This window comes from Equus przewalskii, chromosome 3 (assembly GCF_037783145.1).
Source record: "Equus przewalskii isolate Varuska chromosome 3, EquPr2, whole genome shotgun sequence".
NCBI lineage: Eukaryota > Metazoa > Chordata > Mammalia > Perissodactyla > Equidae > Equus > Equus przewalskii.
In genome coordinates this window covers 35,730,028-35,749,035 of record NC_091833.1, presented here as the reverse complement: position 1 = coordinate 35,749,035, position 19,008 = coordinate 35,730,028, and the positions used below count along the sequence as shown (strand labels likewise).

The 19,008-nt window shown below is 44.9% G+C and overlaps 1 protein-coding gene across 22 annotated transcripts in view; it reads left to right on the top strand.

Moving 5' to 3' along the window:
- Positions 1-19,008, top strand: part of ANKRD11 (ankyrin repeat domain containing 11) — a 213,727-nt gene that overhangs the window by 44,680 nt on the left and 150,039 nt on the right. For 2 of the 22 annotated variants that reach the window (XM_070614001.1, XM_070614013.1), the window contains exon 1: positions 9,572-9,753. The exons of 17 other annotated variants lie outside the window; for them this stretch is intronic. The gene's annotated coding sequence lies outside the window, so the exon portion shown is untranslated. Of the gene's footprint in view, positions 1-9,562; positions 9,754-19,008 lie in introns of those variants that run through there. 3 more of the 22 variants (XM_070614004.1, XM_070614008.1, XM_070614015.1) reach the window with 3 other exon arrangements.

Genomic DNA, 19,008 nt, shown 5'->3' with positions numbered 1-19,008 from the left:
TTAGGGGCTGGCCCTGTGGCCGAGTGGTTAAGTTTGCGCGCTCCGCTGCAGGCGGCCCAGTGTTTTGTCAATTTGAATCCTGGGCGCGGACATGGCACTGCTCATCAAACCACGCTGAGGCGGCATCCCACATGCCACAACTAGAAGGACCCACAACTAAGACTATACAACTATGTACCAGAGGGCTTTGGGGAGAAAAAGGAAAAAAAAAATCTTTAAAAACTGTTTCCTTTAGCATCACTGTCTTCCCTTGGTCACCCTCAGCAGTGGTGTCACTCTAAGAACATAAGGTTGACTGTGCTGATGGCTCTTATTCCCAGGAGGGGCATCTCTAAGGCTTTGGCCCGAATCTTTCTGTGGGAGCAGCTCATTGTTAGGCATAGCCTCTGACCTTGAACTTCATCTGATTTTAACTGCTGTGTATCGTTTTTTGTGGTCCATCCAGCTCCATATTTCTGTGTTTCTTATGATAATCACTAACATACCTGTGATTGTTTCAGTGACATTTATACAGGTATACTTTAGAGAACAAAAGTGCCTATTCTAAAATCTACAGTTAGATGAATATTGACAGTTGCATCACCCCCTGTAGTCAACAGCAAAGATTGATACAAAACATTTCCCATCACTCTGAAAAGTTCCTGAACCCCCACCCTCAGCCCCACCCCAAGCAACCACCGATTTACTTTTTGTCATAGATTAGTTTTTTCTATTTTAGAATTTCAGTAAATAGTATATCATACATGATTATACTCTTTTGAGTCTCACATTGTTCCTACAGCATGATTTTTTTCAGTTGAGGTAAAGTTCACTCATAAAAAATTCACCATCTTAACCATTTTAAAGTGTGTAGTTCTGTGGCCTTTAGTACATTCACACTATTGTGCAGCCATCACCACTGTCTAGTTCCAGAACATTTTTATTACCCTAAAAGGAAACCCGATGTCCATTAAAGACTCACTCCTTGTGACTCCCTCTCCTGGAGCCCCTCCACCCACTAATCTGTTTTGGTTCTCTGGATTTGCCTATTCTGGACATTTCATATAAATGGAATCAAACAAGATTGGTCTTTGCATCTTCTTTAACTTAGCAGAATATTTTCAGGGATCATCTGTGTTGTGTAGTGGAACTTCATTCCTTTTTATTTCGTACTTTTTTATGTTTGAAACATATTCCGTTGTATGGATATACACACTTTGTTTATCCATTCATCTCTTGATGGACATGTGGTCAGTAGTGCTGCTGTGAGCTTATGTCTACAAGGTGTTTTGTTTTAACACATTTTGGGTATATACCTAGGAGTGGAATTGCTGGGTCATATCACAGTTCTATGTTTAACTTTGTGAGGAACCACCAGACACTTCCACAGCAGCTATACCATTTTACATCCCACCACACAGGCCAGAAGCCTACAGCTGCAAGTCTTTGAGAGCAGGGTGCAGAGTGCTCTCTCTGCCAGCAGCTTGCATGTGGGGGTGGGCTGTGGTGTTCAAGGGGGTGGAGTGTAAGCGGGGGCATTAAACTACCGTGGCGCTCTCCTATGGAAACTCAATGCCTTCTTCATCAAGTGTTCTCTGATGTGTAAGCTTTCAATGAGATTTCATAGTTCTGAAGGAGTTGATTCTGATGTTTTTACCAGCTTGTCTGTTGCTTTTTTTGGGAGGATGGAGTTGTGGAGTTCCCTGTTCTGCTATTTTTGGTGATGTCTTACCCTGGTGTGTTGTTTTTTAATTTTTTTTTTTTTTAAAGATTGGCACCTGAGCTAACATCTGTTGCCAATCTTCTTTGTTTTTTGTTTTTTTTTTCCTTTTTCTTCTTCTCCCCAAAGCCTCCCAGTACACAGTTGTGTATTCTAGTTGTAGGTCCTTCTGGTTGTGCTATGTGGGACACCGCCTCAGCATGGCTTGACGAGCAGTGCTAGGTCCGTGCCCAGGATCCGAACTGGTGAAACCCAGGGCTGCTGAAGTGGAGTGGGCAAACTTAACCACTTGGCCACAGGGCTGGCCCCACCTGGCGTGTTGTTTTGAGATTCATCTGTGTTGTCGCCTGTGTGGGTACTTCATGACTCTTTTCTTACTGAGTAGATGCATATGGCTGTGATGGCTTTGAGCCACGTCACAGCACTTCATGTGGAACAAGTTTCAAGGAACCTTTGACACTGGTCACTGCTGAAGAGGCTTGCCCAGAGCCTTTTTCTACAGAGGCCGGGCTTAAGCAGCTCAGATTTGTAATTTGTGAGGAAGAAAATTGGCATATAATGTAAGAGGAGTGTTTATTGAAGACTTAGTCCCTTATCTAGGTAGAGAATGGTGGTTCTAAGAACTTGCTGTTTCTTAGGCTCCTTTACCTGTTGAATCAGTGTATAGGGTTTAGAACCTGCAAGTCAGGGTTCTTAGACTGATGGGCTGGGCCCTCGCTTCCGAACTAGATGTCGCCTCACAGCAATTCTCTTCCTCTGCTCCTGTCCTCATCTGTCGGCAGGCGGGCTGCAGAAGTCGTGATCTCTGGCCCCTGGAGCTCAGGGGTTTCCACTTCCGGTGCCTGCGAGCAGCTCTGTGCATCTCTCATGCTCAGAGCAGAGTCTGTTCGTATCTGCTGTGGTGGTCTGCCTGCAGGCCCTGCATGAAGCACCTTCCACATGTGAGTTTAGCGAGTACATTGTGTATATTTATTATTGAAGACACAGTTATAAGACAGGTATGCTTGCCAGCTGCGGTTCTGTGTGCTTTATAAGATTCACTCACTTAATGTTGGCAACCCGTGAGGTGTAGGTCTACTGTTTGTTTTCCCGTTGTAGAAATGAGTAAATTGAGGCAGAGTCTGGGCCATGTGCCCAAGTTCACACAGGTCATGAGTGGCAATGCCTGCGTTAGACTCGGGCAGGCTGGCTCCAGAGTCCCACCTCTGGTCACTCAGCTGTGCTATCTCCAGTCACATGTTCTATAATTATTCTCCTTCTTCTTTTCTCTTTCTTTTTCATAGGTAAATACCATATGGTCAGGGAACAAGTTTGTTTTGCTGGCAGCTGCATCTCCAGTGCAAAATATAGTGCCGAATGAGCATCCTTTCACTACGTTGTGCTGCTCTTGTGTTTTCCCATTTATGTTCTTGTTCGTGAAAAGATGCTTTGTGCTTTTATTTAAATAATATCTCTCCTGCCTCCTTTCTGTTAGCATCCTTTTTGAAGTTCCCAGTACTGGTGCGAGTCAGCTGATTATTTACACATGGTCCTAGGTGTGGCACCTTAGTAGGCAGTTCCTGGTCATCCGAAAGGCAGGTTAGCTTGTAATAGTGTCTTTCTGTAAAGGGAGAGAACTTTTTTTTTTTACATTAAAAAAAATTTTTTTTTTTTTTTGAGGAAGGTTAGCCCTGAGCTAACTCCTGCCAGTCCTCCTCTTTTTTCTGAGAAAGACTGGCCCTGAGCTCACATCCGTGCCCATCTTCCTACTTTATATGTGGGACGCCTACCACAGCATGGCTTGCCAAGCGGTGCCGTGTCCACTCCTGGGATGCGAACCGGCGAACCCCAGGCCACCAAAGCAGAATGTGCGCACTTAACCGCTGTGCCACTGGGCCGGCCCAGGAGAGAACTTTTATTGTGCTGATTACTACTTTAACTAAGCTATAAATTCCTTTTAGAATTTTTGAGGGAACTTTAATATGGAAATAGGTGCTTTCTGAGGGATTCCTGCTTCAGTTTTAAGTTGAAAGTTGTTTGACATAAACGTGGAGTATTTACCTTGAATGATAATTGTCTTATTTCCTGGGTATGGAACATGGATGTTAGCAAACCAAAGCAAAATTCGATGATAAAGCAATATTTTTTAACTACTAACCTAGTAGAAAATATTTAAAGTGTGCTTAAGATGTGATGTGTTTCTCCTCACATGTGAGACTGTGTGATTGCACAGAAAAGAAGGCAACTTGGAAATAAGGATGGAAAAGTAGAGGGTGTAGGACCCCTGATTAAAACAACATTCTCAAAGTGTTCTTGACTCAGAAGAGCTAAGGGCCTCGTCTTTGCTTTTGAACACTCTGTGGTTACTGAGAGAGTGGCATGATTTGGTTAAACCAGGGCCAGAATGTGGACATCCTAGCCATCGAGTACTTATTGCGTGGGTGGAGGGTAGAGAATTTGGGGTTTCCTCCTGACGTTCAAGAAGTGGGTGGGCAGAGCACCATGCCGACCTACCTGCACTCACAGTTTACAGTTCAGATGCACCTGTCTGTGATGCTTGTCCCTCCAGCCACAAAGGAGCTCTTTGCTATCAGAGATTAAAGCTTTTTAAAGTTTTTTTTTTTTTTGAGAAAGATTAGCCCTGAGCTAACATCTGCCACCAATCCTCCTCTTTTTGCTGAGGAAAACTGGCCTTGAGCTAACACCCGTGTCCAACTTCCTCTACTTTATATGTGGGATACCTGCCACAGCATGGCTTGACAAGTGGTGCCATGTCTGCACCCGGGATCTGAACCAGCGATCCCTGGGCCACTGAAGCGGAACATGTGAAATTAACTGCTGTGCCACTGGGTGGGCCACATAAATTTTTAAAGTTTTGAACACATGTTTAAGAGGAATTTGTAGGGATTTATTGCAAATTATGCCCCAAGTTTTAGGTCTTAAGTGACAAAAGCACAATTATACAGATAGTTAACTTTTCAAAAAATTTATTGAGGTATAATTTTCATAGGATAAGTGGACTCATTTTAACTGTATAATTTAGTGACTTTTTTTTAGTAAGTTTGCTAAGTTGTGAAATCAACACCATAATCCAGTTTTAGAACATTTTTGTTACCCCTGTAAGATCCCTCCACCCGTTTACAATTAATTCATGTTTCTACCCCCAGCCCCAGGCAACCATTAGTCTACTTTCTGTCCCTATAGATTTGCCTTTGCAGATAATTAACTTTTAAAATAAAAACCCTTAAACACCCTTAAAAGCAGCACCTTACCCACTTATCTAGCGTGAGTCAAACCTTGGATTCTGACATAGGCTAGGAGTCGGCAGACTTTTACATAGAGGGCCAGATGGTAAATATTTTGTACTTTGCGGGGCTATATGTCTCTGTCGAAAGTACCCAGCTGTGCCGTTGAACCATGAAAATAGCCATGGATAATTGGTAAAGGAATGAGTGTGACTGTTCCAATAAAACTTTATTTACAGAATCAGCACTTTGTTCAGCCCTGGTCTTGGCCATAAGTCTTAGATGGGTGATGGACCACTTGAACTTGCTATAGAAACCAGGATTAGACCCCACAGTAGTTTACGTTTTCATCAGTCATTATGATGGTTGATGTAAAGTAAAGCATACTTACTCAGTTTCTGGGTGGTATTAAATTAAGTAAAATGTGAAGATATCTGGGAAGATGAAGCTAGAATTTAGATTGTCCTGACAGTTCAGAGAAATTAGGAGTTTACGAGTGCATGTGTAGTACTAAGTTTTAGAAAGAGTTTGGGAATGATAATCACAAGAAAGCATTTGAGTTTTACAGGATCATAAGCAAGCATTCATCAGTAAAAAGGAAAATGACTGGGATTGGGACTTAAAATAAAACTTTCTCATTTTAAATATTGATCAGTTGAATTTAACTGGAAGAACTAACCACTTCTAGACTGCCAGGTGTGGGTTAGGTCCTGATGGCCCACCTCTTCTCCATGAAGGCTCAGTTGTTGTGGTAGAAGTGGTCCTTCTAGCCTGCTACTCTCAGTCTTATTCTTATGTTCTGTCTCCGAGTCTTAAGTGTTTGTTTAGTTTTTTTTACAAAATGGAAAAATTCCCTTCTGCAGTTATAAAAGTGCTGAGTTCTGAGCAACAGAGAGGTGTATATGGCAGAAATTGGTGATCCACAGGTATCTGCCCCCTTGGCAGAGCACCATGCTGGTGGATTTGTTGTATCCTCTTACAGAGCCCTCAGTGCCTGTCCTGGATGTATGAAAATAGGTGTGTGCATATGTTAAAACGTAATTGTTAAAATGTGAATGGGAACCATCTGTATTGTTTAGTTATCTGCTTTTCCCAGTCAGCATGTCACAGATCTTTGTGTGCCAAGACATGCTGTTTTCTCCTAGCACACTGTGCCCGTCTTTTCACCACATCTTGTATTGCTAGGCCTTCAGTTGGGATCTGAGGAAAGTATACAGAGGTTTCCCAGGGTGTCATTAAGAACAAGGTGATTTGTTAAAGTCAGGATTGCAGTGTGCACCTGTGTGCCCCATACCCATGCTGTGCCCCCTCTGCTCTGGGTCACTTCCTCCTCACCTCACAGATGTACTCCCCACTGCCGTCACTCTGCCCAAAGCCTTGGTGCTGGCGTCCATTTGGGTCTGGGCCTGGATGGTCCTGGGGAAAACTAGGGTATGAATTCCGTGTAGTGAGCCCTGCTTACAGGCATGGCTTCCCCAGCCCTGGGGTTCTCCTACCTCCACCTGCCGCCTATTGGAACACACCCCACAGAAAAGGACAGCGCTTGCGTCTTTTGGGTTGTGGGGCCTCTCTACATTTGCTTCCCACAGGGGTGTGTTGCCGAGATGTGTTTGGAAAGAGGTTTTAGATGAAAGGCTAAAATGAAGTGAGGTTGTAGACTGGGGTCAAACCTGAACCTCTAGGGGTCCATTAATACTCTGTCCCCCATCATTTCAGGGCTCTGCGTTTCAGGCCCATGGACTTGATTTTTCCTTAGTCTGGCATTTGGATCTCGAGAAGACATTCAGAATATGACTAATAGTGAGGACCTTGTGTAAGTCAGCTTCCACTTCTGTGACTAGAACCGTGGCTTACTTTCTGATTAATTTGATTTATTTCTGCTGCTTAATGCAGTTCAGCTCTTCTGCTGTAAGTGTTGGGTAGGTTTTAAGGTAGTTGATTGTATGCTGTAGAATTTGAGACATGCTTTGGAATTTTCTGAGACTTCTTTTTTTTTTGGAGGAAGATTAGCCCTCAGCTAACTACTGCCAGTCCTCCTCTTTTTGCTGAGGAAGCCTGGCTCTGAGCTAACATCCGTGCCCATCTTCCTCTAGTTTATATGTGGGACGCCTACCACAGCATGGCTGCCAAGCAGTGCCATGTCCGCACCCGGGATCTGAACCAGCGAACCCCGGGCCGCCGAGAAGTGGAACGTGCGAACTTAACCGCTGCGCCACCGGGCCGGCCCCTTTCTGAGACTTCTTTTGGGGCAGAATTTCATTATATTCTGGAGTGGTTCAAATAGTTTAACTTTTCCTTTCTGATAACTTCTTATTTCTAAGATAGAAAGGAATTCCAGGAAGAAGATTAAGTGATTAACTTGCTCAGTTTTTGTCTATTCCTGAATTTCTATGAAAAGACATAACTGATCATTTTGGATACCTTCGTTGGTTCTACCTGTCCCAAAAGTAGAGCTTCCTGAGACGGACACAGCACCGTTAGGTCCTTGGCCATTCACTAGCGTCTTTTTTTAGAACCCCTGCTGATTTTCCTTGGAAGAAAAAGCACAAGTTAGGATAGTTTGTGATTCTGTTAGCATAATAAAATGGCCGTATCTTACAGTTAATCAGTGAATGAGGTAAATTATGTCGAACCAATAATGCAAGAAAACGAAGTGATTCATGGAGCTAAAAAATGGGTTTGACACATACTGAGACCTGTTCCTGACCCCACAATGTTCATAAGTTTGTCTGAAAAGGGATATGTAACAACATGAATTTTGGGTGAATTTCTTAGGTGTTTGAATTTTAAATGACTAAAAATAATTTATGGCATGTTCTTTAGATAGAAGCTGGCTTCTGGAAGTCTCAGGATAGCTCAGTTAGTGAGATAAGATGAGCTGACTCAGTGCTCAGTTAGGCTCTCAGTGAGGGTCTGAGATAATGACATGATACAAGATTTGGGCACTGAGGTAAAGGGGGAGGTTAGGGATAAAGTCAGAGTTGTCCCACTGTATCATCAGCCATTTACTTCCCCTGTAACATGCGGGGAAATATGACACATTTTACAAACATGTAAGTGTTTATAAATCTTGCGGTCAGATGCTCCACACTGCAGTGATCAGGCCTCTCTGAGAAATTCAAGAGAAAAGAATGCCCGTCCCCAGTCCAGCTATGAAGACATGCCCCTGCTTCACACGGCAGGAGTCCCCGCCAAGTGCAGTGTGGTAGAAGCAGCCGGCACTGGGGGCCGGGAGGACTGCACTCGGCAGTTTGGCTCTGCTCTGTCCATATGACTGTGAATATGTCACCTGCTCCCTCTATTTCAGTTTGTACCTAACCTTGCTCAGGAGATGTGCAGTGCCTTAAAAGATACACATGGTTTTTCAAGGATAGAAGAATGCAAGGTGTGTGTGTATGGGTATAAATGCATGATGTGTGTGTGTGTGTATAATTGTTTTTAAATAAGCAGTTTTAAGAGATTCTTGTTTACACCGGCCCCATTTTATAGCTGCCTTCTCTCCATTACTGTCTCTGTTCTTGGTTTTTTTCTTTCATTTGTTGCTTTGAAGTAGTAAGGGGAGAAACAAGCTAGCTTATGTTGGTTGATAGCAGTAACAAGAACTAAAGAAAATGGTGAGATGGCAAGTGAAACGTGAACAGATGGCGCCTTAGGTCTGGGGTGTGCGGTGTGGGCTGTGCTCACAGAGCAGCGGGGGGCGGCGGGTGGAGAGCGCTCTGTTGGCCGTGCGGGTGCTGGTGCGGCTCTTCTAGGGCCCCGGGCCAGCGCCGCCCAGCCTTTTACTTTGTTTGTAAATGTTACATTCATTGAATTTGTGCAGTTGAATGCCTGCTTTTAATAAGGCATACTTGAATATTATTTGGAAGGTATTTTTGTACTTATGTCATGTATAAGGCTTATATTTTTAATTTCAGTTTTTGTTTTGAGAGTTTTAATAATATGACAGTAAGGCTAATTTTTTTGAAAGATAGTAGAGTTTTGTGTTCAGATGCTGCAGGTTTGCTTAGGCCACGACTTGGAATGCTTTGACAGGATTGGAAACCCGTAGTGTGAATTCTGACAGATCATGGAGTTTTTCCTTGTATACTAGCGTTAGTATTAATTTGAATTATTCTGTTAATTCAAATTTTAAAGAAAGTTTTTGATTTTGTCGTTGGGCTGAGTAGGTTAGTTTTGTGGTTGAGAACTTTAGGAGACTTTCTTCTTTGTATATTCTGTGGGAATATGTACCTAAGTAGAAAGGTAACCTGTTGAGCTTGAGGGGTCCCCTGCCTGCTGCCTGCAAGAGAATGTGACAAGGTCATTCCCTCTCGTTGAGCAGTGTCTCGTCCCGTTCTGGGAAGAGGCCTGTGCCACGAGCTTGTCCTGGACTCATTCTGAAGGGCTGCCACACCCACTGTGTGTCTGACTCTGTGCTTCAGTGTTGGGGCCACTGAGAGGAAGGCACAGTCCTTGCCCTGAAAGAGCTAGCTGCCTGCCTTTGGAGACAGACTTGACCACAGACAGCTAGAAGCGTTTGGGAAGGATTAGAAAGAGACGTGCATAGGGCTCTGATAGGACCATAGCCTGGGTTGAGCTGAGTCCTGTGGGTGAGCATGAATGTGCCACACCTTGTGCGCACGTGTCATGTTGGTGGTTTGCTCCTGTCATAATGCACAGGTATCCTGCAAGAGAATGGCAGCTCTCCATTCCTCTCCACAGCTCTGGGACATGCTGTGGCTCTGCCAAGATTGGGAGGTGGCTGGGGCCTAGAGATTCACCTGAAGGAAATGGGAACACTTCCAGGGGCTGCTTCCAAGTAGTGGCTGAAGCACTGGCTTTGAAGATGGGGTAAATGGTGCATTTTAGGATTATGTCTGTGTGCAGAAAGTGGTGTACAGAAAGTGTATGTCTTCCATTCATCGTAGTACTGTTAGGAAAAGGAATTTAAATTTAAATTTTCATTTAAACATCTTAAGAATGTTATTCTATTTAAAGAAAATATGAGATAAATGATGATACAGGTTATGAATGCAGAATTATGGAAAAAACTAAGGAATTTGGTACCTAGACGAGTGAGTTTTGCAAACATTGGCTGGGTGGGGCAGAAGACATCACAGCAGAGTGAATCTTGCTAGCTTTTTTTAAATTTAAGGGAATAGAGGGGCCAGCCCGGTGGCATAGTGGTTAAGTTCATGTGCTCCGTTTCGGTGGCCTGGGGTTTGCATGTTTGGATCCTGGACATGGACCTAAACACAATTCATCAAGCCATGCTGTGGCGGTGTCCCACATACAAAATAGAGGAAGATTGGCACATATGTTTAGCTCAGGGACAATCTTCCTCAAGCAAAAGGAGGAAGAATGATAATGCATGTTAACGCAGGGCCAGTCTTCCTCACCAAAATAAATAAATAAATAAAAATTAAGGGAATAGAATAGAAAACATCAGTGTGTCACACATTCTCTATGGAAATACAGTCTCTGTATATTTTTGTTTCTCTTGGATGTGGTATTTCCTGGGCCAAGGTGTAAATTGTGTTTCTCACCATGGATTGTGTTTGGAAAAAGTATGAGAGCCCTGGCATGAATGACCTTGAAGTGACTTTCCATCTCTTGGGATTCTGGTTTGCTTAATTTTTTCAGCAAATATTTATTGAATGCCTACTATGTGCCAGACCCTGGGCCAAGATGCTGGGTATAGAAATAAACAAGACACTCGAGCCCTGGCCTTATGGAACTCTTTGCCTGGTATGAGAAAACAGTCTTCATAAAGCAATTATTGCTATCTTTTCCCATTGATTCCAAGATGCATGACTTGTTACAACTCTGAAATGGAGTGTCTCAAGGACATGGGCAGCAGCGGTAACTAGTTGCAGTCCCCTGCACTTGGGTGAACCTAGTCATTGCTGTTGTGTTGTCCATTCAGCTGATATGTTGTTGGTACTAAAAGTCTTAAGTTCAGGTGATGTTATAACGTCTTCTGAAAGGTCACGCTAAGATTCATCCTTGAAATAGAAAGTTCCTGTGTGTGCAGAAAGGCACAGTAGCCACGGACTGACCAAAGTTCCTAACAATGAGGCACATGGTTGTCACTGGCCAAATAGTGGCAGTTCTGTATTTCTTGCAAAGCAACAGTTAAGTGCTTTAGTGAACCTAAGGAAGGATGTTACCCATTAACAAATGAAGCTCTGCTGTGCTTTATAACTGAAGAGTGCCTGTCACACCCCAGGGCTGCCACTGAAGACAAGAGGAAACAGCCACTTCCCTCGGAATAAATGAGAACCAGAGGCTCATATGACCAGCACACACATGACACAGGACTGTCATGGGGGCATGGTAGTGTTTGATTGGCAGCTGCATCCTTGATGGAATCTTAAGATAGCTGAAATGTGGTATGTGATATTAGAAATGTCATAGAAGTTAGCATAAGGCAGGGTGGTGGCCAAAAGAGTGCTGACCTCCGCCCAGGGGCAGTCCTCATGTGTTCCGAGGAAAGAGACTCCTGACCTGGGTTCTGTGGAATGAGTTAGGAGTTGACCAGATGGACAGAATGGCAGAAAGTAAGTGTGCAAAGGAACCAAAGGCTGACCAGCATGGAGAAGAGAACAGTGTGGCTGGGTTCCGGGAGGTGATGGGTGCTGGAGAGAGAATGGGGCCAGGCCAAATCAATGGGGCACTGAGGATTGTAGAGAGAACTGAGAGTGAATTGCAGAAGAATTTTTGTAGTATGTGTTGGTTGGTATGTATTAGGATATTTTACCTGTAAAAATACAGAACTTGTTTTGTAGTACAAGATAGAGAAAGTGAAACTTGGCAGAGATGGTTGGTGAGGCTCCCAGAGTAGCTAGGAAGGGTTGGGATTCCTTGGGAGGATTAGCCTTAGGCAGGAAGAGTCTGGGTCCTTTCTGGAAGCTCAGGGCCTGCATGCTGGTTATTGAGGAGGAGGGAGAAGAGGTGGTGCTCGGGACCAAGTGTAGAACTTGGTGAGACCAAGTGTAGCACCAAGTGAAAACTGTAAAGAATCCAGAGAGAGCAGAGGCATGACAGGGGATCATGAGGCTGACATGAAGCTCCTCTCGTTTGGGTGCCCAAGCTCTGCAGATGCCACAGCCTGCATCTCTCCGTGATGTTTTTGCAGCATTTTGTCAGGCCCCGTTGTTGGTATTCAGAACTGCTGGTTCAGCAACGTGCAGTGAGGATGTAATGGTAAGACCAAGGAGTCCGTGTGTTTGCTGGGGAGGGACCACCAGGGATGCTGTCTTTGGGAACTTGCAGTGTGTGTGACTGATGGTGGAAGGATGGGGGACCCTTTTGGTGGCAGTGGGCTGTAGATGTGGATTAGAGGTGGGGAGGTCACTGGAGTTGAGCAGGAACTTTGTGGTGGAACGGCTGGATGTGATGTTTATGTGAGGATAGCGCAGGCCGAGCTGGGGGAGGAGAGTGACTTGTGCAGTGTCCTTGTTGGTGGGACCTGGATTGTGGGCCACTCCTTGCCAAGCTCTGCTCCACAGAAGCCTTAACTAGGATCAGCCCTGGAGGGAGGAGCCAAGAGGGTGGCTCAGAGAGCATGCCTTGGCTGGCTGGTTTGCTGGGACTGCTGAGGGCAGAGGGCATTTGGCAGGCCAATGCAGGAGTGGCAGCTGGTCAGAGGAAAACTGGGTGTGGGAGAGCCCCTGGCCTTCAGAGTGGGGGAGGAGAGAGAAGCCAACAGCAAGGAGACGCGGGAGGAGGGTGTGTGAGAAGATGCTAAGAAGAAGGTGCTAAGTGGATGCCGGTGGTGCAGGAACTGCACGATAGTAGTGACTTTACCTGTGCCGTGTTTTGAGGGTGTTCTCAGTGTACATCCAGGGGCCCTGTCCGAAGGATTTCACCTCAAAGCCCCCTGCCCGAACAAGGTGAGGGCCGCAGCTCTCCTGTCTGGACTCCTCTTCCCGCTTCCCCTCATCTCTCTGTTCCAATAGCCCATTCTTTGAAAACACGCCTAACTAAGAGCTGATCATGGATTTTTTTACATCCTGTGTGAAATGCAGTTAGAAAGAGGCCCTTTAAAATTACTGTCAAATTGTAAAAGGCATTGTTCCTTGAGACAGTGGTTTTAGGCGGATCCCTCTAAAAACAAAACGAAATGTTTTATTTTCTTTGCTGTTCACTTGAGAACAGCATATATACTGCTGTTTATATATAAGAACATATACTGGGGCTGGCCCCGTGGCCGAGTGGTTAAGTTCGCGCGCTCCGCTGCAGGCGGCCCAGTGTTTCGTCAGTTCGAATCCTGGCGCGGACATGGCACTGCTCATTAGACCACGCTGAGGCAGCGTCCCACATGCCACAACTAGAAAAACCCACAACGAAGAATACACAACTATGTACCGGGGGGCTTTGGGGAGAAAAAAGGAAAAAATAAAAATCTTTAAAAAAAAAAAAAAAAAAAAAAAAAAAAAAAAAAGAACATATACTAAGTTATAAGTATATAAGAACATATACTAAGCTAGTCTTTAAAAAAAATTTTTTTTATTTTAATCTTTTAAAAAATCTTTCTTTTTTAAAAAACATACGTGTTTCCTGATTTTAGTAAAGAGGCTGTTGGGATATCAGCGTAACAATTCAGAGACTTCAGATGTAAGGCAGGGAGTTGTCACTGTGTCTGCGATGACTGTTCTTTTGTTTCCAGAAGTTGGAATAGCCTGACAGTGGACGAGGTGGGGGTAGTTCACTGGGGGCTGGGGCACTGGTCAGGCAGGGTTTTTGGGGGTTAGGGTTTGAGGGTGATGGTGGTGCCCATGAGAGGTAGGATGTAGCTTCCAGGGGCAGCATCTAGGGCTCCAAGGAGAGGGTCTCTTGGTTTCCCTGAAACCCAGAGAGGCTGCCTGGATCTGCTGAGTCACTGGCAAGACTCGGACTATGACCTGACCTCGTCTCGACCAGAGTCCTCCTTAGCCTCTTGCCTCCCTGAATGACACCACGAGATTGTTGGGCTTTTCTGGATCCTGGCAGCAGCTGTGTGGTGAACTTTCCCACTTTCTGTCCCATTGGGTCATTGCCTTTCCCCGTGTTCTACCACAGAGGCAGTGTTCTCGCTGCTGCAGGTTGGAGGAGATGTGTCCTGGGAGATGGTTCTCCTCAGTTTGCACTTGGGCTGAAAGGGAGCAGCCATCGAGGTGTAGGCGCTTCTGTAGGTCTGACTGCCCTTCTTTCTGTTGTGAGAAGTGACAGTGGATCTGGCACTCACATGGTGTGGGGCTGCCGGGCAGGCCTACCCCTCGGTCTCATCTCTCTGGGGCTTGAGTGTCCAAAGGTGGAATCTCCCACATAGAGGTGCTGTGAGGATTCAGTGAGGTCGAATTGGTGAAGCACTCTACAAGTACCTAGCACAGAGCTGGTGCTGTGTGTGTTTGTTAAAGAAATAAAACAGCTCTGCTCCCTCTCCTCTGCCACATGCCATGAAGGCCACAACCAAGCAGCCTGTTTTCCTTTTACAAACAAGCCACACCAATAAGGTCTTAGCTTTCTGGGAAGGAATCAGCTGCTCATAGTTGTCTCACTGAGCTGGGCCTGCTGTGGATAGGTACGGGGGTTCAGTCAACTTGTACCCCAGCACCCTATGCCTGGTTCTGTCCCTTGGAGGCCAACAGGACTAGGCCTCTGAGCTTCCTGGGGGGAGGGGTGGTGTGTGGTAGAGGCTGTGTGGATCTGGGTGGCTCTGGGTCCAGCAGGGACCTGGTCCTGTGTGTGCCTCTGTCAGCCCTGGGGACATTGTCTTCTGTGGGTTCTTCTTTTTTTTTTTTAAAGATTGGCGCTGAGCTAACAACTGTTGCCAATCTACATTTTTTTTTTTTTTTTTTAGGAAGATTAGCCCTGAGCTAACATCTGCCACCAATCCTTCTCTTTTTGCTGAGGAAGACTTGCCCTGAGCTAACATCTATGCCCATCTTCCTCTACTTTTTATATGTGGGACGCCTGCCACAGCATGGCTTGCCACGTGGTGCCATGTCTGCACCCGGGATTCAAACTGGCGCACCCCGGGCCACCGAAGTGGAATGTGTGAACTTAACCACTGCGCCACCGGGCTGGCTCCCTCTTTTCCTTCTTTAGATTTCCTTAGGCTCCCTTTGGTCCAGCCCTCTAATGCACTTCCCGCAGGGACTAGCACAGCTAGGGTCTCTTTCTTGGTGCTTCGTAGTTGATTTCTATTGTTAGAGTTTCTGAAAGTAGCTTTGCATGCTAATAAATCCCAGAGTGGTCCATAATAGTTTCATACCCACTGGTCTCATTTTATTTGTGCTGCTTTTGGAAGAAGAAGTAGATAAAGTCTGATAACTTGTTGGCTCCTCTGCTGCCGTTTGTCTCCTTGGATTTCAGGTGCCGTTCAGGGATAGAGGAGAGAGGGGTCCTGGGGAAGGGTCCGGCCCTGAGTAGTTGATAAAGCTTCTAATTCTGACAGCTGGCCCTACCCTGCCCCTCCAAAAGTAGACTGTCGAAGAAAGACTGTTTTCATGCTCAGCTGCTCTTCCCAGCAAAGGTCTTTGCTGCACAAGAAATTTGGGTGAGCAGCCCCTTGGAGAACCCTCCATCTGTTCACAGTTACAGTTCAGGGGAAGTGTAACTAGCGTGTACTCCAGCATGAGAATTTTCTTACTGCTAAGTTCTTGTGCTCACTGCTGTTTTTAAAAAGTTTATTTATTTATTTATTTTAAGGTTGGCGCCTGAGCTAACATCTGTTGCCAATCTTTGTTTTTTTTCTTCTTCTTCTCCCAAAGCCCCCCAGTACATAGTTGTATATTCTAGTTGTAGGGCTGTCTGGCTGTGCAATGTGGGACACCACCTCAGCATGTTTTGATGAGCGGTGCCACGTCCGTGCTCAGGATTTGAACCGGTGAAACCCTGAGCCGCCAAAGCAGAGCACAGTGAACCTAACCACTTGGCCATGGGCTTGGCTCCTGGTCATTGCTTTTAGCCCCCACTTAATCCATCCTGTTTGTGTATCTTTGCACGTAAAAAAGGGTGTTCCTCACTAATAAATACAGTGTCCCTAATAAATTCATTTCTCTTGCTTGCAAAACCTGGTTGAAAGGACTTAACAGGTCTGGTAGCCCCTCGGTGGGGAGGATATTGCTTGAAGAACTTTCCATGTGCAGTAGGCAGTTAGGGTGTTGGCTGGCATCCTTACACGTGTGATGTTGTCGCTAATGATACAGTGCATGATGTAGTGCAGGGCGGGGTTGGAGAAGGGATGTTTGTGTTGGGAATTGAGACTGTGTTCTCACCTTCTCACTGACTGGAGGGCGCCTCATGTCCTGGAGTGCAGGTACCTCTTCATTTGTGCTGACTAAGAACATGTCTAATTTCAAATACTTTACATTTGACAAATTTCCTGGCTAGAGGAAAAATTCCTATTTATCTTTCTAATGAAAGATGTAGAGAGACTGGATATTGTGGTGAAGTGCTCGGTAACAGTGGCCGAGAGCCAGTTGGAAGAAGTGATGGTGAGAGTTAGAGGCTGGCTGGGAGAGTGTGGGGGCTGTGCTTGGGGCTGGAGGTAGGAGTGGGAGCTCAGCCCTTCGTGCTGCTGGGGAGTTGCCTGGCGGAGGAAGCCATGGGAAGCTGCAGAGCCGAACATTACAGAGTGGTGTCTTGCTGTAAGAATCTGGAATCCACCAGCATTCCTGGTGGTTGGTGGGGAAGAAAGGCTTGAACCATCTTGTATCTGCCCTTTGTAAGACTTAGGCCTCCTCCTTGAGCCGCTTATACACTTCTAGAGGAAATGTGACTTAGATGTGTAAAACCGCTCTGGAATGACACAATCTAGCTAGGTAAAAAATTGATTTGTTTTGGCCTAAAGCCTACAGGAATTGAGTGACAGAGACGTTGACAGACAAAAACAATGTGTCTGGATAAGCTGTTTCTAGAGAGAAGTTTAGAAAACTTTCTTTACTCAATCAGTTTTGAGCAAAACTCTATGGAAAGGAAGAGTCTTAGAAGTCTTAAGCTGTTGTTAACAGGCGGCTTTCTGAGATAGTTGCCAATGCGTTATCTAGGTAGGTACTACTCCATCATGTCCCAAATGTAGTTGTTAGTTGTATTTTAAAAAATTAAAAGATAGTGTCAAATACTGAACCTTAAGTCCTCAGTGAGAAGAACATAGACATCACTGGCATTTTTTCGGGCACCACCATCTGTGGGGTTGAAGCTTTTTGGGGTCTGGAGCAGGTGTCCTGCCTTCCCTCTTGCTTCTGTTTATGCTGGTTCAGTGTCTGTCCTCTGTGATTCCTCACTCTTTGTACTGTGTGCTCGTTGTATACACCAAGGACATTTCAGACCTGTTTAACCCTGTACATATTGGTGAATTAAAGCTTATTACTTTTTAAAAAAAGTATATTTCTAGGATCTTAGTCATAGCTGATCTTGATTTTGCTTCCAGTGCAAGGATTCTTAACTTCCAGACTTTTTATTTGGAGTTGTTTAAACTAAAATAGATTGTTTTGAAATCTGCCAACGAGTGCATTGTCAGGCTGAGATCTTGGATGACTTCAGGAAAGCTTTTAGCAAAGAGCATCCGGCAAGCTAGCTTTCTGTGAGTGGCTGTAATTGGCTGGCGCTATGGGGTCACCATAGCAACACTGGGTTACCTAGATTGCTGCATGAGGCCTCTATTTAATTATGCAGCGCAGGTTTAATTTTTTAGAATCAAGTTTGCACATCTTTGAAATCATTCTTTTTTTGAAGAATTGATTTTTTTTGTGACTTTGCATTTGTTATTGGGTGGCAGAATGTATTCTGAATTGGATTTGCAAGATCTTAAAAAATGTCTGTGTGATAGAGCCTGTTTGGGGAATTTCTTTGGTCTCTTCAGACTGGAAATTCGTTTAAATATTTTAGGACTTCCCCCAGAGAGTTTTAGTATATGCGTAGTGTAAGAAATGTTTATTTTTTGAGAACTGTGATCTGAACTCTCTTTTGCTTCAACACACATAGCACACCAAGATTTATACACAGACGCACATTGCAACACAGTCACAAAGATGCCTATTATTGGTGCCATGCGGATTCATTTTCCACTCTGGCAAGACTGGAAGAGGTGCTGGTGGGAACTGTCAGCTCCCAGGGGTGGGTGGTCCCTCTTTTGGGCTCCTGATAGGCCCGGGCAGCTTCCCAGCCCTCTAAGCTTTGCCCACTTGGGTCCTTAGTTTGTCCTTGTTGTGGCCTTGTAATTTTCTTTTCTAGTTCTGTGGTTATCATTGACCCCTATTTCCGTGGGAGCATTGACATTTTATACTTAAATATTGGTAAGATGTTCACTGTTTAAGAACAGCACACTGAATTCTTTGGAGGAAGCCTGTTGAGGTATATCATTCCATTGTGCCCTTGAAGAGCAGAGAGAGTAAGAAGTGGCAGGGAGTATGGTGTGTGGGGCTGAGAACACAGCTTGGGAGTCAGGGTCATTTTATGTTTTAGCCCTTGGTCCCGGCCTGCAGGGATTCCCTCTGTTGTCTCTGACTCTTCGTCAGACTCCTCGTGAGAGTGAAGTCAAGATCACGGAGCTAAAATGGTGGACTGCGGCTCAGCTCCCAAACCATCGGATGCGGTAGTGTTTTCAGAAAGATGTGTGTCGTAGAGGTGGAGCCTTTCCTCCTGGAGGCTGGCCATCCATCCATACCCTCACTGAGCAATGCTTGCTGTTAGCCTTTAGCCTTTACTGGGGTTTGTATAGAGCATCTTGGTCTTGTGTGTGAGCTGTGTAGGTGCCGAATAGAACAGGCTTTTCTTTGTTGACGTGTGGGCATGTTCACAGCCCTGATTACTGAGGTGCTCTCCTGGATGTTTCAACTGCATCTTAATATCACATTGCATTCTACTTGGATTTTCTCACCCACGTCCCCAAGTCACTGTTTTACATGGAGAACTTTGTCACTTATTTTTTCCTTTGGTGCGGTTTTTAGCACTAAAAGGTATATTCGATTTTCTCTCTTTAGAAGTAAAACCATTAACTTAATGTTGCTGGCTTTAAAATTTTTGTATATTCAGAGGTCATATATATTTGTGCTCATGACTCATATGTAGAGTTATTTATATCTAAATACTGTGCATCTTTCAAAGAACTTTTCTGTT